This window comes from Thalassophryne amazonica, chromosome 18 (genome assembly GCF_902500255.1).
Source record: "Thalassophryne amazonica chromosome 18, fThaAma1.1, whole genome shotgun sequence".
NCBI classification, from domain to species: Eukaryota; Metazoa; Chordata; class Actinopteri; order Batrachoidiformes; family Batrachoididae; genus Thalassophryne; species Thalassophryne amazonica.
This window is the reverse complement of record NC_047120.1, coordinates 1388034-1412331: the sequence shown is the minus strand read 5'-3', so window position 1 is coordinate 1412331 and position 24298 is coordinate 1388034. Positions and strand designations below refer to the sequence as shown.

Below are 24298 nucleotides of genomic sequence, written 5' to 3'. Positions count from 1 at the left end.
CTCATCACTTGGGCTTTGATGAAGCTGTGATGACTCTGGTTTTTCATCATCATTTTCACTCTTCACAGGGACGGCAGTGAAACCAAACTTGGTGAGATCTGCCTCCTCCAGCTGCTGAAGCTGCTCTCCCTGCTGACTTATCCACAGCTTCTCTTCTTCTTTCATGTCCTCCTGATCAACACTCAGATTCCATTCCTGGTGTTCAGGGAGAGTTTCTTCTTTAATCACCAACAACGGCTGCATGTCTGCAAAGAAACAAATTAAGAACAAATGTTAGAACAACACTCATTAAAATAAAGTGGTGAGTTTGACCTGATGACAGAAAGTTATTGGACTGATGGAACTGATTAAGTGGAAATGTACAGCAGGACCCAGTTTCATAAAGCAGTGTCATCTTTTAGTCGACTAAAGCCTCGGTCACACAGCATTAACGAAGGACACCAAAGCCCAAATGAAACAAGAAATCGGGACTTGCCTTAACTTCCGGAGACATCATTTAACCGTTGTCCAGCTTCATTCCTGCAGCTGGAGCTTCATCAAGATTTTCAAACTGTTGAAAAAATGTGAATGAAACGCGATGACAACCTCAGTTCATCTGTATTCCATTTTGTTGTCTGACTTGATTCCTCATCGTGTGCATGGTTTCTGTAACGTCACCGTTTCGTCTGACTGTTGTCCAACCACCTGACGTCTTGCACGAACGTTGACGATGTGTGAACGGATCATTAACTAAAGTTTCAACGAGCTGCACGTAATATCTTTGCCTCGCTGTTGATTCGTCCATGTGTGGGACGAAAAGCAACATTATCATACAGAAACAATAGTGGTAACAACATTTTATCAACTACTTTAAGTATTTACACACGTTCCAAATGTTTGTGGCTGGCCTGCATGTTCACACATGTTGATGTTCTGAAGACAAACATCTCTCACCTGTTGTCAAGACAACCAAATCCTGTGCCTGCAAGTGCTGTGGACATGAGGACAGGGTTGACTGCGCTTGGTCTCATACCTTCTGTCAATCAAGTCATTATCAATATTTCATTTTGATTTTGTTTAAAGCGCCAAGGTCGATGTTTGCTCTGTTTATCTTCTGTTAGTTTCGATTTTGTTTCGTTCTTGGTTTGCAGGCTTTTCTGTGATGGGAAAGGTACAGGATCATTTGTTCCCCTTTTCTCAACGATTTTTGACTTTTCTTCCCTTCGTTCAGCTATCGCCGTGTGACTGCAACGAAAGCTTAGTCATCCAACATTAGCTGTCTAATTTCACGTAGACGGCTAAATTTGTAGAGTAGCCATCTAATGTTAGTTGAGGATTTTCATGGGCATAAGCGGCCTCGCGAGTGGCGTTGCCACAAAACGCCTCCGATTAATGAGTTTTTTTTTTTACTTCCGGGTTGGTCGTCTGCTATAACCACGGCTGAGTGGAGAAAGCTCTCCTTTTGGAGGCATACGAACGACATCGGGGTGCTCTTCAGTGTTTCAAACGGCAACGGCCCTAGCTGCCAAAAGACGGGCTTGGGAGGAGATCAGTGTCCCTCAATAGGTAGCTGGACAGATCAATGTCAATGTGCAGGATAAGTGCTGAAGTGACATCCCTTACAATTTGACACATGTTCGACTTGGAGACGTGGATGGTGTCCCCGATAACCTGCTGAAAAGTTCCACAGGTGTAAAACCTCAGCACAATCAAAACCTGAAGAAGGGCTGACAGGACACTGTTCCTTCTCATTTGATGGTTGACTGCTAGAGCTGTCATGTCCACGATGAAGAGAATTGTAGGCAGATGGAAGCGGTATCACTGTTGAACCTCGGCGTACGCAAACATCTCCAATGGATTATTCTGGTCCCGGTACACCCGCTCCTCCAGCAAGACTCTCCTTCCTTCCTGCTCCCTTAAGTGGTACATGATAGCTGCCATTTTTGAAGTAAGACACTGAAGTTTTGTTGACTAAAATAAGATTAGCGTCTTCTGTAGCAGGCTAAAATCTTTAGTTGGCCAACATGAAACTTAAACCGACTAAACACTTTGTGCCGTGACTAACGTTAAATGACTAGTTGACTAAGTGATTTTAGTCAACAAAACAAGATTAGACCGCTTTACGAAACCGGGCCGAGGAGGATTTGTTTTACATTTCACACATACTTCAACTGGACTCTACCATCATGTCAAAACTCAACTAAGACATGAACACATCTACAGTGACATTACAACTATTTTAATTAACATTTTAGAATGTTGCTGATCTCAAACACAATGCTCATGAGACTTCATTTCTGCAGCACTTTTTGCCATCTAATGAATGTGTTCGAAGAGCTTTACAGTGATGTCTCACATGCACCTCTTCACACTCAAAGACACACTCGGGGGGGTGCCACAGTAAAGTTTTGATTGTGTGCATAAAAAACAAACAAACAAACAAACAAAGGTTTAAGGGTGTTTTCACACATGTAAGTTGCAATCAGAAATATTCAACTCCACAAAGATTTTATGGATTAATCAAAGTTATTTTTTTAAAGAGCAAGATTCTGCTTTGGATGACTTCTTCATGAGTTGAGACAGATAAAAAAAATCAACACAAAAAATACATGATGTAGTATTTGTGTGTAACAGTACATTTGGTCCAGCCTGTGGGCTCACCACCCACAGGGGGAGCCACGGGTGGCAGTGAAAGTCGAGGGCATCTGTGGACTAGACCCGAGTGGCAAGGGCTAGCTCTGGGGGTGTGTAACGTCACCTCGCTGTGGTGGAAGGAGCCGGAGATTGTGCGGAAGATGGAGCGATACCAGTTACATCTGGTGGGTCTCGCCTCCACGCACAGCCTCAGCTCCTGAACCACTCTCCTTGATAGGGATTGGGCCTTATTCTTCTCTGGAGTTGCCCAGGGTGTGAGGCGCCGGGCGTGTGTGGGGATACTCATGAGTCCCCTGCTGAGCGTTGCGATGTTGGAGTTTCCCCACAGTACATGAAATGGTTGCCTCCCTGTGCCTTCAGGTGGCCGGGGGAAAACTCTGAATGTTGCCTGCGCGTATGCACTGAATGGCAGTTTGGAGTATTCGGCCTTCTTGGTGTCCCTGAATAGAGTCCTGTATGGGGCTCCTGTGGGGTACTCCATTGTTCTGCTGGGGGTCTTCAACACACATGAGGGCAATGACAGAGACACCTGGAGAGATGTGACTGAAAGGAATGGCCTCCCCAATCTAAACCTGAACAGTCATTTGTGAATGGACTTCTGTGATAATCATGGACAAACAAATGCCTTGTTCTAAAATAAGGATGCTCATGAGTGTACATGGTACCAGAGCGCCGAGGCTGAACATCAATGATCGATTTTGTGATCATATCATCTGTTCTGAGGCCGCATGTTCTGGACATTCAGGTGAACAGAGCTGTCAACTGTTCACCATCTGGTGTTGAGTTGGATGAGAGGGTGTGGGAGGACTCTGGACAGACCTGATAAGCCCAAACGGATCGTGCAGGTGAACTCCGAACATCTGGAGGAGCCCAGTGTCTGACAGATCTTCAATTCACACCTCCGGCAGAGCTTTTCTGGCATCGCTGTGGAGGTTGGGGGCATCGAACCAGAAAGCGCAATGTTCAAAGCTTCCATTGCTGAAGCTGCAGCAGGGAGCTGTAGCCTGAAGGTATGAGGTGCCTCAAGGGGTGGCAACCCTCGAACACCGTGGTGGACACTGGTGGTCGGGGAAGCCGTCCGAGTGAAAGAGGAGGCCTTCCAGGATATGTTATCTCTGAGGGCTCAGGAGGCAGTTGCAAGGTACCAACCATGGAGAAGGACTTTCGGTCTGCACCAAAGTACTTCTGGCGGACTGTAAGGCGCCTCAGAAGAGGAAAACAGGGAACCATCCAAGCTGTCCACAGTAAGGATGGGACTCGGTTGACCTCAACTGAGGAGGTAATTCGCCACTGGAAGGAACACTTTGAGGAACTCCTGCATCAGACCGGAGCGCAATCTACAGTAGGGGCAGAGTTGAAATTTGATGGAGGAGTTATCATCAATTTCCCTGGTGGAAGTCAATAAGGTAGACAAACAACTCTGCACTGGCAAGGCCCTGAGGTTGATGAGATCTGTCCAGAAATGTTGAAGGCTCTGGGTGTGGAGGGACTGTCTATGGATGAGACATCTCTTGAACATTGTGTTGAGGTCTGGGACAGTGCCTAAGAAGTGGCAAACTGGGTTGGTGGTCCCTATATTTAATAAAGGGGACCAGAGAGTGTGTGCCAATTACAGGGGCGTCACACTACTCAGCCTCCCTGATAAAGTCTACTCCAGGATGCTAGAAACGGGGTCCAGGTGGTAGTCAAACCTCTGATTGGTTGTGGTGAACGCTAATCGTGACACAAAAAATAAATGTAGAAAGGACTTCTTTCGGCTGCACCCGTTAGGGGGTCCCCACAGCAGATCAATCATTTCCATCTCTCCCTGTCCTCTGTATTTTCCTCTGTCACTCCAACCACCTGCATGTCCTCCCTCATGTAGCAGGATGAATGGGTCGTCAGGTTTTCAGGCCGGATGGAGCTGAGGCCATGTTACAGTTGTTGTTGTCTGCAGCATTAAAAAGCTGACGTGCTGACTGACGTTCATCAAAGGCATGGTCATCAAGGGGTCAAGAAGACCTTGGAGCTTTTGCTTCAGCAGTGTTACTGGCCAGGGATGTTTGTTGAGGTGACGAAGTGGTGCCAGGCATGCGAGAGGTGCCAGGTGGTCAAGGTGAGCCAACCAGCAGCTCGTGGCTCTATGGGACACCTACTGGTGTTCCGGCCTAGTGAGATTCTTACCATTGATTTTACCATTTTAAAGCATAGCCATGATGGAATAGAAGACATTGTGGTGGTGACTGATGTCTTCAGTAAATACACGTGGACAGTCCCTCAGCGAGCCGCGACGGTAGCTCAAGTTTCGGTTACAGAATGGTTTTCGAGATATGGAGTTCCAGCTTGGATACACTCTGATCAGGGATGGAGTTTTGAGAGTGTATTGATTCAGCAGGTGTGTGGCTTTTATGGCATAGAGAAGTCCTGTACTATGTCTTACCTTCCATTGGGGAATGGGCAAAGGATTTTAATGGATCGCTTCATGATTTGTTGCGTACACTGCCTGTGTCTCAGACGCGAAGATTAGGGCTCCTGTATGCCCCAGATTCTTTATCTTATAACACTACTCCGCATCAGGCAACTGGGGAGTCCCCTTTCTTCTTCATGTTTGTTCAGGAACCGAGACTTCCAGTTGATTTTCTGTTGGGCCAAGTTCAGGAGCCTGTTGGTGGCGTTGTCATGGATGCGTCCAGGAGCACCAGATGGCTTTTGATGGAGCGTATCCGTGATGTTCCTTTGACGCAGGGCCAGTTGGTTTGGTTTTGAAACTTTGTAGTACGCCATAAGATCCAGGACCAGTGGTCCTCAGTGATGTACTGTGTTGAAGGCACCACAGGATGAGGGAATGGTTCATACCATCATCCCTAGGGATGATTCAACCAGAGCCAAACAGGTTCATCTGTCTTTGTTGAAAGCTGTGGTAGGATTTGATTCCCTTGATGAGGATGTAGTGCCTTCTCTACCCCCTGTAGAGCAATTGCAGCAAGAGGACAAGTGGTTGTTTGATGGCGGGTGGTTGGTGTTGAGCTCTGAGGACCCAGTGTCTACTTCTGTTCTGGCAGAAGTAGTGACCCAACCCACTCCTCAGGTAGACGTTGCAGAGGCTGTCAGTCAATCTGAGCCCACCCCCAGACTCAGTTGTTGTTGTGCCATCCTTGCCGGTGGATCCTGCTCCTGTGGGGGGAAGGTATCCCCCCATGCTGTTGAAGGAAGCAAGCATGATCTGAACAGTCCCTTGCAGGTTTCTCCCCGGAATTTTTTTAGTATAGCAGTGCAGTTGGCAATTATTACGCGAGGCGGTGCACGTTGACAGTCATTTTGACTGATTTCAGATGCATTGAAAGTCAATCAATCAATTTTATTTATATAGCGCCAAATCACAACAAACAGTTGCCCCAAGGCGCTTTATATTGTAAGGCAAGGCCATACAATACAAACCTCCAGCAGAACCAGGCTTAGGGAGGGGCAGTCTTCTGCTGGGACTGGTTGGGGCTGAGGGAGAGAACCAGGAAAAAGACATGCTGTGGAGGGGAGCAGAGATCAATCACTAATGATTAAATGCAGAGTGGTGCATACAGAGCAAAAAGAGAAAGAAACACTCAGTGCATCATGGGAACCCCCCAGCAGTCTAAGTCTATAGCAGCATAACTAAGGGATGGTTCAGGGTCACCTGATCCAGCCCTAACTATAAGCTTTAGCAAAAAGGAAAGTTTTAAGCCTAATCTTAAAAGTAGAGAGGGTGTCTGTCTCCCTGATCTGAATTGGGAGCTGGTTCCACAGGAGAGGAGCCTGAAAGCTGAAGGCTCTGCCTCCCATTCTACTCTTACAAACCCTAGGAACTACAAGTAAGCCTGCAGTAGGAGAGCGAAGCGCTCTATTGGGGTGATATGGTACTATGAGGTCCCTAAGATAAGATGGGACCTGATTATTCAAAACCTTATAAGTAAGAAGAAGAATTTTAAATTCTATTCTAGAATTAACAGGAAGCCAATGAAGAGATGCCAATATGGGTGAGATATGCTCTCTCCTTCTAGTCCCTGTTAGTACTCTAGCTGCAGCATTTTGAATTAACTGAAGGCTTTTCAGGGAACTTTTAGGATAACCTGATAATAATGAATTACAATAGTCCAGCCTAGAGGAAATAAATGCATGAATTAGTTTTTCAGCATCACTCTGAGACAAGACCTTTCTAATTTTAGAGATATTGCGTAAATGCAAAAAAGCAGTCCTACATATTTGTTTAATATGCGCATTGAATGACATATCCTGATCAAAAATGACTCCAAGATTTCTCACAGTATTACTAGAGGTCAGGGTAATGCCATCCAGAGTAAGGATCTGGTTAGACACCATGTTTCTAAGATTTGTGGGGCCAAGTACAATAACTTCAGTTTTATCTGAGTTTAAAAGCAGGAAATTAGAGGTCATCCATGTCTTTATGTCTGTAAGACAATCCTGCAGTTTAGCTAATTGGTGTGTGTCCTCTGGCTTCATGGATAGATAAAGCTGGGTATCATCTGCGTAACAATGAAAATTTAAGCAATGCCGTCTAATAATACTGCCTAAGGGAAGCATGTATAAAGTGAATAAAATTGGTCCTAGCACAAAACCTTGTGGAACTCCATAATTAACCTTAGTCTGTGAAGAAGATTCTCTATTTACATGAACAAATTGTAATCTATTAGATAAATATGATTCAAACCACCGCAGCGCAGTGTCTTTAATACCTATGGCATGCTCTAATCTCTGTAATAAAATTTTATGGTCAACAGTATCAAAAGCAGCACTGAGGTCTAACAGAACAAGCACAGAGATGAGTCCACTGTCTGAGGCCATAAGAAGATCATTTGTAACCTTCACTAATGCTGTTTCTGTACTATGATGAATTCTAAAACCTGACTGAAACTCTTCAAATAGACCATTCCTCTGCAGATGATCAGTTAGCTGTTTTACAACTACCCTTTCAAGAATTTTTGAGAGAAAAGGAAGGTTGGAGATTGGCCTATAATTAGCTAAGATAGCTGGGTCAAGTGATGGCTTTTTAAGTAATGGTTTAATTACTGCCACCTTAAAAGCCTGTGGTACATAGCCAACTAATAAAGATAGATTGATCATATTTAAGATCGAAGCATTAAATAATGGTAGGGCTTCCTTGAGCAGCCTGGTAGGAATGGGGTCTAATAGACATGTTGATGGTTTGGATGAAGTAACTAATGAAAATAACTCAGACAGAACAATCGGAGAGAAAGAGTCTAACCAAATACTGGCATCACTGAAAGCAGCCAAAGATAACGATACGTCTTTGGGATGGTTATGAGTAATTTTTTCTCTAATAGCTAAAATTTTATTAGCAAAGAAAGTCATGAAGTCATTACTAGTTAAAGGAATACTCGGCTCAATAGAGCTCTGACTCTGTCAGCCTGGCTACAGTGCTGAAAAGAAACCTGGGGTTGTTCTTATTTTCTTCAATTAGTGATGAGTAGTAAGATGTCCTAGCTTTACGGAGGGCTTTTTTATAGAGCAACAGTCTCTTTTTCAAGGCTAAGTGAAGATCTTCTAAATTAGTGAGATGCCATTTCCTCTCTAACTTACAAGTTATCTGCTTTAAGCTGCGAGTGAGTTATACCACGGAGTCAGGCACTTCTGATTTAAAGCTCTCTTTTTCAGAGGAGCTACAGCATCCAAAGTTGTCTTCAATGAGGATGTAAAACTACTGACAAGATACTCTATCTCACTTACAGAGTTTAGGTAGCTACTCTGCACTGTGTTGGTATATGGCATTAGAGAACATAAAGAAGGAATCATATCCTTAAACCTAGTTACAGTGCTTTCTGAAAGACTTCTAGTGTAATGAAACTTATTCCCCACTGCTGGGTAGTCCATCAGAGTAAATGTAAATGTTATTAAGAAATGATCAGACAGAAGGGAGTTTTCAGGGAATACTGTTAAGTCTTCAATTTCCATACCATAAGTCAGAACAAGATCTAAGATATGATTAAAGTGGTGGGTGGACTCATTTACATTTTGAGCAAAGCCAACTGAGTCTAATAATAGATTAAATGCAGTATTGAGGCTGTCATTCTCAGCATCTGTGTGGATGTTAAAATCGCCCACTATAATTATCTTATCTGAGCTCAGCACTAAGTCAGACAAAAGGTCTGAAAATTCACAGAGAAACTCACAGTAATGACCAGGTGGACGATAGATAATAACAAATAAAACTGGCTTTTGGGACTTACAATTTGGATGGACAAGACTAAGAGTCAAGCTTTCAAATGAATTAAAGCTCTGTCTAGGTTTTTGATTAATTAATAAGCTGGAATGGAAGATTGCTGCTAATCCTCCGCCTCGGCCCGTGCTACGAGCATTCTGGCAGTTAGTGTGACTCGGGGGTGTTGACTCATTTAAACTAACATATTCATCCTGCTGTAACCAGGTTTCTGTAAGGCAGAATAAATCAATATGTTGATCAATTATTATATCATTTACCAACAGGGACTTAGAAGAGAGAGACCTAATGTTTAATAGACCACATTTAACTGTTTTAGTCTGTGGTGCAGTTGAAGGTGCTATATTATTTTTTCTTTTTGAATTTTTATGCTTAAATAGATTTTTACTGGTTATTGGTGGTCTGGGAGCAGGCACCGTCTCTACGGGGGGGATGGGGTAATGAGGGGATGGCAGGGGGAGAGAAGCTGCAGAGAGGTGTGTAAGACTACAACTCTGCTTCCTGGTCCCAACCCTGGATAGTCACGGTTTGGAGGATTTAAGAAAATTGGCCAGATTTCTAGAAACGAGAGCTGCTCTATCCAAAGTGGGATGGATGGCATCTCTCCTAACAAGACCAGGTTTTCCCCAGAAGCTTTGCCAATTATCTATGAAGCCCACCTCATTTTTTGGACACCACTCAGACAGCCAGCAATTCAAGGAGAACATGCAGCTAAACATGTCACTCCCGGTCCGATTGGGGAGGGGCCCAGAGAAAACTACAGAGTCTGACATTGTTTTTGCAAAGTTACACACCGATTCAATGTTAATTTTAGTGATCTCCGATTGGCGTAACCGGGTGTCATTACTGGCGACGTGAATTACAATCTTACCAAATTTACGCTTAGCCTTAGCCAGCAGTTTCAAATTTCCTTCAATGTCGCCTGCTCTGGCCCCTGGAAGACAATTGACTATGGTTGCTGGTGTCGCTAATTTCACATTTCTCAAAACAGAGTCGCCAATAACCAGAGTTTGATCCTCGGCGGGTGTGTCGTCGAGTGGGGAAAAACGGTTAGAAATGTGAACGGGTTGGCGGTGTACATGGGGCTTCTGTTTAGAACTACGCTTCCTCCTCACAGTCACCCAGTTGGCCTGCTTTCCCGGCTGCTCGGGATCTGCCAGAGGGAAACTAACGGCGGCTAAGCTATCTTGGTCCGCACCGACTACAGGGGCCTAGCTAGCTGTAGAATTTTCCACGGTGCGAAGCCGAGTCTCCAATTCGCCCAGAAGCTACACTTATTACAAGTACCATTACTGCTAAAGGAGGCCGAGGAATAACTAAACATTTCACACCCAGAGCAGAAAAGTGCAGGAGAGATAGGAGAAGCCGCCATGCTAAACTGGCTAAGAGCTAGTAGCTGCGCTAAGCTAGCGGATTCCTAAAAACACACAAAGTGAATAATATGTAAATAATTTAGAGGTGATTCAGCAGAGGGAGTGCTTTAGTTAAGGCACGTGAAGATTACACTGTGAAACAAATCATTATCTAGTTAACTAGATCAATCTAACTGCGCAGATTAAACAGCTAACAGATACAGCAAAACACCGCTGTACTCTGGAACAGGAAGTGATACAATACCACAGTGAGAGCCAACCAAAGTAAGAATAATCGTTAAAAAAATGACACTTGTGTTGTAATATAAAAGTTCTTTTTTGCATTTTTCTGTCTAAGTTAAGAAAATAAATAACATTGAAAAGATTAAAAACACATTCATGTTTGATGGACATCTTTGAGCTTATGTTTAAGCTTTGAGAATTTCCTGCGATTTAAAATGTGTTGTGTACAGGTCCCTACACAATTTGGCCCCACCTCCTCTGAAGAACTATATAAAAAGGAAAAGTAACAATGAAATTAACAACAGATCTTCCACAAGGGGTGACGGCGAGATAAAATGTAGAAAATGTAGTTATTTTTAACATTTCTGAGTGGGATTTGTTGGAAAAAATTGTGAATATGCCTGATTTTGTTATCAATCAATCAAGTTTTTTATATAGCGCCAAATCACAACAAACAGTTGCCCCAAGGCGCTTTATATTGTAAGGCAAGGCCATACAATAATTATGTAAAACCCCAACATTTAATTTATCACTTAAATGTCTAAAGGAATTGTTTTCTCATGGTGTGATTAATGCAAAGTGTCTGTTTTTCAATACGCAGTATTCAGATACATGGGATATCTGAGGTTTTTGTTTTGCTTAGTCAGAGCAGGTAGAAAAATAAGCTGTTGCCACACATTTGCACGTGGTATTTGTTATCTTATTTTTCTAACGTTGACACTTAACGAAAGATTGAAACTGTCCTTGTTCCCGGGAGAGTCTGTGCTGATCGTTTCTGCTTTGTAACTATGGTGACGGCACCTTTGTTTGCTTGAATGAATAAAATGCTGAAGGAGAGTAGGGCTGCCACGATTAGTCGACTAGTCAGGACTACATCAACTATTGAATCGAGAACTAATTTAGTAGTCGACGATTCGTTTGTCTCGTCTGCCTCTAAGTCCCTGACGCACATGTGCAGTAGCAGCACTCAGCCATACAAACAGAATCATGGCCAACCGGTGGAGCTCGAGAGTTTGGGAGCATCTTAAAGTGAAAGAGAAGTGTGTGCAATGCAAACTCTGCAAGGCAGAACTTGCCCATCATGGCAGTACATTGGCGATGCACGAGCATCTGAAAAGGAAGCATGTTTTGTATCATTCCGATTCTGACGACAAAGAGGGACAGCTGACTCGGTAAGCTAAGCTAAGTTGGCTAGATACTAGCCCCCAAAACGTGAACACTTTGATAGCTGTAAACGTTAAAGGTGCAGTAAATTATTTTATCCCGTCACACTTCTTGAAATACTGAGGAAAACCGTCCTTAAACCCAGAGAAAAGTCAACAGGCTACATAATGTGTTCGCAAATATAAAAGAACGTGACCAGTAGGGATGGGTATCAAGAACCGGTTCTTTTTGGGTATCATTAAGAAATGATTTGATCCACTGACATCAATAGCCTTTTTGCTTAATGATTCCATTATCAGTCCTTGTTTTTGAAAATGATCATTTCTCTCCGTTGATTATACTCTGTAGCGGCTCTGTAATCAATTGCTTCTGCAGCGCGACTTTGCTTTGAATGCTGAACAAATGAAGCAGTGCTTCGATTCGATGCTTCATTGAATCTTTGCTTCGCTCCTCTTCAGAAGCGCAACTCTGCTTTGGAATTAATAACTTCAAAGCGAATCGCCATTTAAATCAAATGACACCTCTTTCCAACCATTGTAATACAAACAAACTGCAATCGATCAAAATGTTTTTATTTCCCTCCCAAAATGAGATGTCCTGGCTGACGTGCAGCAGCCCAAGACTGTATGGCTGCAGACCTGCAGACTCCAGCAGCCAGATGAGTTCAGCTCAGATGTACGAAGAGACATTCATGCCATTAATGTCTGAAAGGAAATGGTTTTGACAAAAACTACAATATACAATATATACAAACTATATGGATTTGAATCATGTGCGCTTGCATCAGACCAGCCTGAATCTTCGTGCGCATGCGTGAGTTTTTTCACGCCTGTCGGTTGCGTCATTCGCCTGTGGGCAGGCTTTGAGTGAGCACTGGTCCACCCCCCTCGTCGGATTTTTATTGTCAGTGAAATGGCTGAGAGGCTGCCGCTTTGCTCCATGAATTTTTTTTTCAGAAACTGTTAGAGACAGCCAGTTGGAAACCATTCAAAAGATTCAGATGGATTTCGGTGAAGATTCTGTCGGCGTGACACGGATTAAGGAGTGTTAAAACCTTTTTAAAGACATCCCACAGCGGCGGAGGGCGCACGGCGCACCGAGCGGCCATCGACAGGCTGGAACGACCAGATCTTTTCTAAACTGAATGCTGTGTTGATCCAGGACATCGTGTGACTACCACAGAAATGGCAAGAGAGCTGGACATAGCACTTTTGTGGCACATTCCACTGTTACAGGAGATTTTGTAATGAAAGACATGTGGGGGATTTCGCGCGTTGGCACAGAGCCTCTCATTGCACGCAACATAAAAAAAAAAAAAAAAAAAAAAAACATCTCCGTGTTGGAAACCATTCAGGAGATTCAGACGGCTTTTGATGGCTTTTCAGTCGAGTGAGTATCCGAGAAATTGTTTAACAGCTGGGCATGTTCCAACTTGTCCTGTGAGACTTCCAACACGGAGGTGTTGTTTGTCCAGCGGCTGTGAGCGGCTGCGTCCCAACGCGCAAATCCGTCCGTACGTCTTTCATTACAAAATCTCCTTTAACAGGGGAATGTGCCGATAAAGTGCTGATCCCGACCTCTTCTGAAACTTCTCTGCTAGTCACACGACATCCTGCATCAACGGAGCCTTAAATTTGGAAGTGATCTGCTCGTTCCAGCCTGTCGATGGCCACTCGGGGCACGGTGCGCCCTCCGCCGCCGTGTGATGTTTTTAATCCAGTTTTAATGGTCCTTAATGGTCCTCCGTGTGATACCGACAGAATCTTCACCGAAATCCATCTAAATCTTTCGAATGGTTTCCAACTGAATGTCTCTAACAGTTTCTGAAAAAAAATTCATGGAGCAAAGCGGCAGCCTCTCAGCCATTTCACTGACAATAAAAATCCGACGAGGAGGCTGGACCAGTGCTCACTCAAAGCCTGCCCACAAGCGAATGATGCAACCGACAGGCGTGAAAAAACTCACGCATGCGCACAAAGGTTCAAGCTTGTCTGATGCCAGTGCACATGATTCAAATCCATATAGTTTTTGAAAAAAATAAAAAGGTCGGATACTTTTTTCACAGACCTCATATGTCCAGAGATCAAGGATCCAGTGACCAATTTCATATTTATTTACTTTAAGGCTCAATAAAATTTTGTTGACATAGAAAATCTGTAAAGCCTACTTTTAGTACACAGAAAATTCACAGGAGGTATCGATAAGGAATTGGATTGATAAGTGGAATCGATAGATAAACTCTTATCAATACCCATCCCCAGCCACTACAAGTTCCTCAAAAGAAAAAAAACTATTTTTAAAATCTGCCTTCAGTTTGAGTCAAAAGAACCAATACTGATAGCCAGTACAACGCATTGATGCATGTCAATGGTTCTTTCCACTCGGACCAAGAGCAGATTTTGGTAATATGTTTTTTGGGGCTTGTAGCAGTTACAGACGTCTGGTTATTCATATTTTCAAACACATTATGTGTTCGCAAATAGGACTACTCTCTGAGTTTAAGGACGGGGTCCCTTAATGTGTCTGGATAAATCCTTTACTGCACCTTTAACATTAATTATGACGATTTAATTAACCCGTGTTTGCTGCTGTAAAGTTATACTGGTATCGCTAATGTTTTTGTTTTCTAACGATACATTACAGTGCTAAAAAAGGACATTCCTCCTCAATGGATGACTTTGTTGCCAAGCCAGCAACATGCACATGTCCTGACTGAATCAATCTTAAGCGTGTTGGTGACGGACGTGAGACCCCTGTCCATGGTTGGCGATCAAGGCTTCAAAGAGATGATCAAGAAATTCAATCCAGATTACCATAACTATCTACCTAGCCGTTCCCACTTGACTAAGATGGAAAAGAAATACGATGCAACCTTTGAGAAGGTCAGTCTCTCTCCCACTCCCTCTTACTTCAAAGCAACAGTAACAGTATCGCATACAAAATTGATTATAATAATAATAATAATAATAATATAATAAACAACAGCAACATTCTAGGACAAATAATTATAAGATCATAGCTCTCACCTCCTCCAGACACAATCCCAAAAAGCTTTTTGTATTAGAGTTTAAAACATGATGAAATAATATGAGCTTACTGATTGAGCAATTAAAAAAAATTATCTATTGCTATTTATCAAAGCAATAGCAAAAAGGATGTCCTTTGTGCTGAACACACACTTCAGCTTATAGTCAACACTGCTCTCAAAGAAACCACCATCAGTCGAGCGCTAGGCGCTGCTAGGCAGCTGGTAGAGCACTTCAAGAGAAGCAAGCTGGCTAGTACAAAGCTCAAGAGAAAACAGGAGCAAATGAATGTGAAGAAAAACAAACTGATCCAAGACATCAGTACTAGATGGAATAGTACCTTCCACATGATAGACAGACTCCTGGAACAGCATTGGCCTCTCACTGCCACTCTTTCAGCTCCCGAGGTAACTCAAAGGGGAGAGCAGTGGGCACTGCTTGAAGAACTTAAGCAAGGACTGGCCCCCTTTGAGACTGTTACTGTTTACCTTAGTGGACAGGAGTACACAACCATTTCAGTTCTTCCACAGGTGGTCAAAGGGCTAACACGGGCCGTACATCAAAGCCAATTAGAGACGAGCTCAGGAAAATCTTTCATTGCTAGTGCAGAATAAGGTATAAAACAAAGATGGGGGAGTCTTTGCTCTTTTTCAGTAGAGAAAGAAAACCCAGCCAGCCATTCTCGCTGCTGCCTTGGACCCCAGGTACAGATGACTGAAGTTTTTGTCTCCTGAAGATGGCATTAGAGTGCAGGGCAGATGAGTATGCAGGACTGCAAAGGGACAGTGGTTCAGATACAAGTGCAAAGACTGATCTGGACACCCTCCTTCAGTCTGACTCAGACAGTCACAGTGAAAAAGACGAAGAAACATCTCAGGATGACCAAAGGGTCCAAGTTGTGAGAAGTGAAGTTCAGCTGTACTTTGGTGAGACCACTGTCTCTAAAAAAGATGATCCTCTCAAATGGTAGCGCAAAAATGAGGGGCGTTTCCCCACACTATCAAAGGTAGCTAAATCTTTTTTGTGCATCCCTGCAACCTCCACCCCTTCAGAGCAGATCTTCTCCACAGCAGGGAACATCTGTTCTCACATATGTGGAAATGCTAACTTTCCTGGCTATGAACAAGAGTCTTGTGTAGAATGGGGCTATGAGCACTAAGCACAAAAAATGCACTTTTGTTATAATGCATTTATTTTTGTATTCTTTAGGCTGATGCCTTTTCATTATTTAAGTTCATATGCACTTTATGTTACACTGTGCAAATTTGTTGCTAGCTGCAAAGTTCATTAAAAATCAAATGAACAATCATCTTAATTGTGTTTGATTTTAGTTTGCACATACATTAAACACCTCAAGTTGGAAGCAAATGATGGTAATATAAGAGCAGCTGTATGGTCAGTTGCTCACAGTGATGTTGCGAGGTTTTCAATATAGTGAGTCCCAGGACACACAGGTGGTGATTTGAGTGGGTCACTGAAAAATTCTATGGGTCCCCGGGGGAAAAAAAAAAATAAATAAATGCGTCAGAGACGGAGGACACGTACCTAACAACATCACTGTCAGCTCATGTGGTAAGGTGCAATTTACGTATGATCCGACTAGTCAACTAATCGCAAAAATAATCTTGAATAGTTGACTATCAAAATAGTCGTTTGTGGCAGCTCTAAAGGAGAGTATCACTCTCCTCGCGCCCCAACACTCTGCTCGTGAGCAAAAGAGAAACAGTGACTTCTGGTGTGTTTCTTTGATATCAGGTTGTCTGTGATTTCTATTACAGGGTGAACCTGACAGATTGCATACTTTTTAAAAAACAATATAACCCCTAATTGTCTTGTCTAAACCTGACTGATTTGATTGTCAAATCAGAATCAAATTTATTGCAAAGTAAGTTCTCACATACAAGTAATTTGATCTGGTGTCATTGGTGCATAAATAACAATAATACAAAGAAAATGAAAATTTGCTCTTTTAAAGATGAAATCCTGGATGAAAAACTTTATGAATCAGTTGTGTGTGGGAATGAGAGACATGTCACTCTCACACCATCTTTGCGGCTTATTGAGCAAACTTTGGAAACATGAAGGCTTTCATCTGTAAAATAAAGCCGTAATGTGTCACTAACTACGCAGGCAGAAGAAGCTCTTTTTATTGGAAGACTTTGATGGAGTTTTTTTGTTATTTCACTTTGAGCTGCAGCGCTGTGGCTGTGCTCTGGTGGCTGCAGGTAGGAGAGTGGCGAGCAGGCAGCAGTCCGTTCAGCACAAACAGACTGGCTGGATTAAAAAAAAATATATACCTGAGCACGGCGCAGTATAACGACGCTGTCATTACAGTATAATGGCGCAACGCCGTTGTTCCATTGTCTGAGAACCCTGCCTTTATAATTTATAGTTTTAGTTTCTTTTTTTAAATTATATTTTAGGAAATTAGTGATTTTTAAATTGGTTGTTATTAATAAATTCTTTTGTATTTTGGAACCACTTCTGTCTCTCATTTGTGAACAAACCTGTGTGTCTTGAGTTGGAGTGAATTTGATTGGAGAATTCCCTCGGTGAAACTCCCAGGGTGTTGTCAGAAGTACGACTTATTACTATCCTCATGAGTTTTGGTTGTTTCAATCATTGAATATTGTCTGCTCTGGCACATTTTGGTGTCAGAAGTGGGATGCAAACTGAGACCTAGAGGGGTGTTTTTTTTGTGTTAAAAGTAGAATTGTAGTTAGTGTTTAATTTGTGGAGGTTTTTTTTCTCTTTTTCAGGACAAAGCAGTAGTTGGCTTCTGTTGAAGTGATTTCCTCTCTGATTTTGGCCTCACCTTTAGGGTGGAAAAGTTTCGGGTGTGTGGTGAAGTGGACTGGGGAAACTGTGCCAATAATCAACAGTGTTGGTAATGATAGGTCAAACTTCTGACAACACCCTGGGAGTTTAGCCCAGGGAACTCTACACTCAAATCCAAGCGCACAGGTCCTTTGAAGAAAGAGGCAGCAGAAGTGGTTATCAGTACAAGTGTAATTTATTAGTGCTAGTTAATGTTTTTTATAAAAGAAATGGAAACTATAAAATTAGACATCTAACATCATTAAAACAACACAATCTCATGAACTGGACACCAGAGGGCACCCTTGTGTCATCCAATCTCAGCCACATCATCAAGTTGACAAAACATCCACAGCGACCATAAACCTCAGACCAAAGTAGCAGTAACGTCCAGCAGAGCATCAATCCGCTGCCTCACTCCTCTCCACCACGGACCTGAGGTCTAACCTGCTGCCAGCATGTGGCATCTTGGTGAAGGATTCTCCTAGTATGTCTCTGCAGATTCCCAGGGTCCTGGGGATGAAAGTCATCCACAGGTGTTATGGGAAACTGTTTGGGCAGCATGGGGTTGCCATGTTTGACTTACTGGTGGTGTCCGAGGCCCCTGAGCGTGTCACGCAGGCGTTTCAAAAGGTGCCACGAAGCTAGTGCTATTGCTGGCTGAGGAGCAGGTAAAGTTAAGGTTCATGGGAGAGAAGCTTGTCGGATTCCAGGTGAGGTGATGAAGTTTGTTACAGCCACATGTTCAGAGTGGTATTCTGGTGGAGCGGCCCTGTTTGAGCTTGTAGAGTCTGGTCTGCCTGTTTCTCAAGTAGTGGTACAGGTGGAGCGGGGTACAGCCTACATTCTGGTGATGAATGTGGGGTTCTCAGATGTGTGGCTTCCTGAGTGAGTGAGTGAGTGAAGAGAGAGATAGTGGACATAAAGGACAGCAACAAGTACCGAGTAATCCCACAAGCCAATCAGAACCATGATGAAGATGCAAAGTTAGTCACAAATACTTCCAGAAGGTCAGACAGGTGCTGAGAAGCCAGCTCAATGGTAGGAATAAGATCTAAGCCATTAATACATATGTTCTACCAATCATCAGATACACAGATGGAAAAATAATATGGCCACAGGAGGAGATAGATACCACTGATGTCAAGACATGAAAACTCCTCATAATGCACAGAGGTTTCTACTCAAATTCTAGCACTCTGAGGCTCTATGAGCAGCCGAAGGAGGGAGGACAAGGATTAGTGAGTGTCAGAGACACGATCCAAGATGAGACAAGGAGCATCTATGAATACACCAGAAAGGCGTCACCCCAAAATCAGCTGCTACAAGAGTGTCTGACAGTTACAAGCTGAATGAAGTTCTCGGGTCTGTTTGTACAACCCCTGGCAAAAATTATGGAATCACCGGCCTCAGAGGATTTTTATTCAGTTGTTTAATTTTGTAAAAAAAAAGCAGATCACAGACATGACACAAAACTAAAGTCATTTCAAATGGCAACTTTCTGGCTTTAAGAAACACTATAAGAAATCAAGAAAAAAAGATTGTGTCAGTCAGTAACGGTTACTTTTTTAGACCAAGCAGAGGAAAAAAATATGGAATCACTCAATTCTGAGGAAAAAATTATGGAATCACCCTGTAAATTTTAATCCCCCAAATTAACACCTGCATCAAATCAGATCTGCTCATTGACATTGACCCTATGTGTCTTTTTGCAAGGAATGTTTTAGTTTCAATTGTCCAAAATATCAACATAAACTTGTGCATTTATTGATGATGTAATGACAGCCATCTCCCCAGTGCCTTTACCTGACATGCAGCCCCATATCATCAATGACTGTGGAAATTTACATGTTCTCTTCAGGCAGTCATCTTTATAAATCTCATTGGAAAGGCACCAAACAAAAGGTCCAGCATCATCACCTTACCCAATGCAGATTCGAGATTCATCACTGAATATGACTTTCATCCAGTCATCCACAGTCCACGATTGCTTTTCCTTAGCCCATTGTAACCTTGTTTTTCTTCTGTTTAGGTGTTAATGATGGCTTTCGTTTAGCTTTTCTGTATGTAAATCCCATTTCCTTTAGGCGGTTTCTTACAGTTTGGTCACAGACGTTGACTCCAGTTTCCTCCCATTCGTTCCTCATTTGTTTTGTTGTACATTTTTCTAAGAGGAACGAATGGGAGGAAACTGGAGTCAACGTCTGTGACCGGACTGTAAGAAACCGCCTAAAGGAAATGGGATTTACATACAGAAAAGCTAAACGAAAGCCATCATTAACACCTAAACAGAAAAAAACAAGGTTACAATGGGCTAAGGAAAAGCAATTGTGGATGACTGGATTAAAGTCATATTCAGTGATGAATCTCGAATCTGCATAGGGCAAGGTGATGATGCTGCAACTTTTGTTTGGTGCCGTTCCAATGAGATTTATAAAGCTGACAGCCTGAAGAGAACATGTAAATTTCCAGTCATTGATGATATGGGGCTGCATGTCAGGTAAAGGCACTGGGGAGATGGCTGTCATCACATCATCAATAAATGCACAAGTTTACGTTGATATTTTGGACACTTTTCTTATCCCATCAATTGAAAGGATGTTTGGGGATGATGAAATCATTTTTCAAGATGATAATGCATCTTGCCATAGAACAAAAACTGTGAAAACATTCCTTGCAAAAAGACACATAGGGTCAATGTCATGGCCTGCAAATAGTCTAGATCTTAATCCAATTGAAAATCTTTGGTGGAAGTTGAAGAAGACAAGGCTCCAACCTGCAAAGCTGATCTGGCAACAGCAATCAGAGAAAGTTGGAGCCAGATTGATGAAGAGTACTGTTTGTCACTCATTAAGTCCATGCCTCAGAGACTGCAAGCTGTGATAAAAGCCAGAGGTGGTGCAACAAAATACTAGTGATGTGTTGGAGCGTTTTTGTTTTTCATGATTCCATAATTTTTTCCTCAGAATTGAGTGAGTCCATATTTTTTTCCCTCTGCTTGGTCCAAAAAGTAACCGTTACTGACTGCCACAATTTTTTTTCCTGATTTCTTATAGTGTTTCTTAAAGCCAGAAAGTTGCCATTTGAAATGACTTTAGTTTTGTGTCATGTCTGTGATCTGCTTTTTTTCTACAAAATTAAACAACTGAATGAACATCCTCTGTGGCCGGTGATTCCATAATTTTTGCCAGGGGTTGAATATGGACCTGAGTTGCTGGCTGGTTGTGGTCCTCCATCGTCCTCTCCATCAGCTTCTGCTGTCAGCGTTTGATTCAGTTTTATTTGGTCAGAGGAACAATGTACATTAATGAACGTTATGTTTTAAAAAGAAATAAAAATAAGAATGCAAATATACATAATTGCAGTCATAAGCTGATTTTCATTGTCAGCCCCCCTGCCAGATGGTACAGGCAAACTCCTAAAATAATAAAACAAAAAACACATAATAAAATCATTAAAAAAACCCACATAAAATTATATTAAACAACAGTACACTCAGCAACGCTGCTATAACACAGATTGCATCACATTCCCAGCCCTTTACACAATGTCCAAGGTTCTACTGATTATGATGGCAGGTTTGGGTGGACATCAACCATCCCTTCAGGTGTTTTTAAAGTACTAAAAGTAGGACATTACCTAACAGTGGATGGTATGGTGTTCCAAAAATGACCACCCTTGACAGATAAGGCCATCTGGCCAAAGGTGGAGCGTCTACGTGGTATGACACAGACACCTTGGTCAGATGCTTGAGTGGTTCTGGCTGCGGGGCCACAAGAGGAGCAGCGTCTGATAAAGTCTGTGCACAGATGAGCTGCTGGCTACAGGCTCAGCCTCTGCACTCTCATCACTTTGATGATCCTCTGATAACTCTCAAGCCTGTCGTTTGAAACTCTAGAACCTGGTCTCCAAAACTGCTGAGACAGCTGTGAGGGGGTGTGCAAGAGACAATTTATGTACATAAAAATATATCTGGGAAAAAAAAAAAATCTAAAGGTGTTTCCACACATTGAGGTCTGGAACAATGTTTGTACAGTTGCAATGAGAAACCCAGTAAATCATTGGGTTTGTTCCTCCTCATTTTCAGTCTTCACAGTGACAGCAGTGAAAGTGAACTTACTGATGGCCTCCTCCAGCTGCTGCTCCTGCTGACTGATGCAGAGATTCTCTTGTTCCTCTTTAATGTCCTCCTGGTCAACACTCAGATTCCCCTCCTGCTGTTCAGGGAGAATTTCTTCTTTAATCAGCAACAACTGCTGCATGTCTGCAAAGAAACAAATTTATATAATTTAGAACAGTGAGCGACGAAGTGGGTTAGTGGTTAGCACTGACGCCTCACAGCAAGAAGGTTAGTTAGAGGATCACTTTGTCGTGTCATTTTTTTTTTTACCAAAGACCGATAACGTGCTCATAACAAACCTGCTATGATGATATGCAAATTCCAGAAGATAATCATGTTGTGTATTACTGATAACAGTTAACAGATGTTTAGAAGGACATATGTTGGGTGCAAAATGTAAGTTTTCTTTCAAAGAAACAGTGAGGCCAGAATTTGGAATTAAGTGTAATTTGAGTAAAGCACTTAATTTGAAAGAAAAGGAAAATTGAGTTCAAATCAAACATATCATTGACTACGTTTACATGCAGCCAATAACCTTTTCATAACCCTTTCATAACCGGAATATTAGCATAACCTGGTTGCGCATGGCCATGTAAACACCCACAAAAACCCGAATATGCTCATATTCCAGTTGGGAGGTGAGCCCAACATATGCCCCCGAGATCGTAGCTTGCTGTGCCTTCTTACGCGATGTCTGCATCCACACAAATGATGTGGTGACAGAGGAAGAGGAACCTCAGGCTGGCCCACTCGCCCCCGTGAGATGGCAAGCAAGGCCGGGGGACCATCTCAGGGACACTATTGCCGCTGGTGCCTCTGGTTCAGCACAACTACCAGCACACTTGCATGAGCACGATTATATGTGATTTATTCTTTCTAGCAATGCATCTACCATATAAATTTAGTTTTTGACATTGGAAGTTTGATTTTCCATGATTGGTTCTGAATGGTTTTGCATTTTGGTTTTATATAAACATTACAATAAACTAAATTCTTGTGTCCCATTGATGTGATGTCTTACTGAAATTTGTGCTATTCAGTGCAAGTATCTGTACAGGTGACAATCTGCAGTATAGTAGATAAAGTTGCTGCAGCATCGTTATTGAAGGTTTTATCTACACTTCAGTGCTTCAGGTTTTGCTTTCTAATATATTACAGTACATTAATTACCTGGTCTGCACAAGAACATTACTGGGGTACATTGACATACAGTGAAATTGCATCTGACCAATGTAATTCTCATTTCAAATTCCAATTAACACTGGACACCAAGGAATTAGAAATATTTCTCCCTGGTTCGATTTATGCTTATAACACATCACATTCTCACGCAACTGTCACAATCAATCAATTCAATCAATTTTTTTATATAGCGCCAAATCACAACAAACAGTTGCCCCAAGGCGCTTTGTGCACAATGTGCACAGAATACAGAACATAAAGTTTAGTGGACAAACCTGCTGTGGATCAGCGAACTTCAGGCTTGAAAACAGCATCCAGCACGTTGACTAGTTTCTTCTCTTCTTTAAATCCACTCGTTTCTTCTTGCTGCTCTGCGATCTGTTTGTTTCTACCAACTCAAATATCTCGGCTTCATTAGCAGCAGTTAGCCGCTGTTTCAACAACCTTCTCAGCTCTTCCATCTTTTCGCGCTAACTTCGCCTTTTCTTCTTCTTCTTCCGGTTTACTGTCGACCTTTGTGCTTCTGGAGCTCTTCAAAAAACATATTCGAGGATCACAGAGTGAAGTTTGATCTGTTCACAGAAGAGTTTCCAGCGTCTCCAGCTAACTAGCTTTAGCCTCGAGCGGCAAAAGGAAAGTTCTTCTTCGGTGGATTCTTCTTCTTCTTCTTCTATCGACTTTTTGGCGATTTGCAAACCGACATGGTGCATTACCGCCACCAACTGTTGGGGTGTGGAGCATTAATGAAGTCTGACGTATGTTATATTAATGAGGAAATGTGGAGATAAAGGAGGGAGAGAAAAAAGGTGGAGGAAATTACACGGTTCTGTATTCTGTTGAATAACCCTGTTCCCTTTAAATATGCCAATACTTGCCTCCAAGCTGGTGGTTTCGGCGTAGAAAAAGAATGTAACCCCTGAAGTGTTAAACTGGTCTGTCCTGGTGTTCTGACATTATCTAATAGAATTCTTCTTTGTCTGTTATGTTCTTGTCACTCCAGTAACACGTGCTCAACAGTCTCCCTTCTGCTGCATCTCAGTTTCATGTTTTCCAGTGATGTTGAGAGTTTGATTTAAACCTGTGTGATCTATACATAGTCATGTGACTTCATCTCCTCTGTTTCCTTGATACAACCCGTCCCTGAATTTTATGTAAAAACCGACCCTTAGATTCTCTGTCCCATTGCTTTTATCATGCTGTGCTTGAGACCAGACGACCCTCGGTTCAAATCCCAGCCTGACTGGAAAATCACTAAGAGCCCTTGGTCAAGGTCCTTAATCCCCTCGTTGCTCTCGGTGTGTAGTGAGCGCCTTGTATGGCAGCACCCTCACATCGGGGTGAATGTGAGGCATTATTGTAAAGTGCATTGGGCGTCTGATGCAGATGGAAAAGTGCTATATAAATACAGTCCGTTTTCCATTTTACCAGGCTTTGTTCTTTTCTGTCTTGATGATTGTTTTAACTTCAGTTTTACTAAGTGGAATGTTGATCTGTGTTTCTGATTTCAGAGCTGCTTTTACCAGCTGATCTGCTGCTTCATTGTCCTCAATTT

At 42.5% G+C, this 24298-nt stretch overlaps 1 protein-coding gene and 1 long non-coding RNA gene across 2 annotated transcripts in view; both read right to left on the bottom strand.

The window, feature by feature from the left end:
• Positions 1 to 24298, bottom strand: part of LOC117530232 (putative mediator of RNA polymerase II transcription subunit 26) — a 792446-nt gene that overhangs the window by 714613 nt on the left and 53535 nt on the right. The gene's annotated exons all lie outside the window — the stretch shown is intronic.
• Positions 188 to 23049, bottom strand: LOC117530266. The gene is made up of 3 exons (XR_004566275.1): positions 23022 to 23049; positions 21565 to 21708; positions 188 to 245 (listed from the first exon to the last, which is right to left on the bottom strand). It is a non-coding gene; the product is annotated as an uncharacterized LOC117530266 (long non-coding RNA).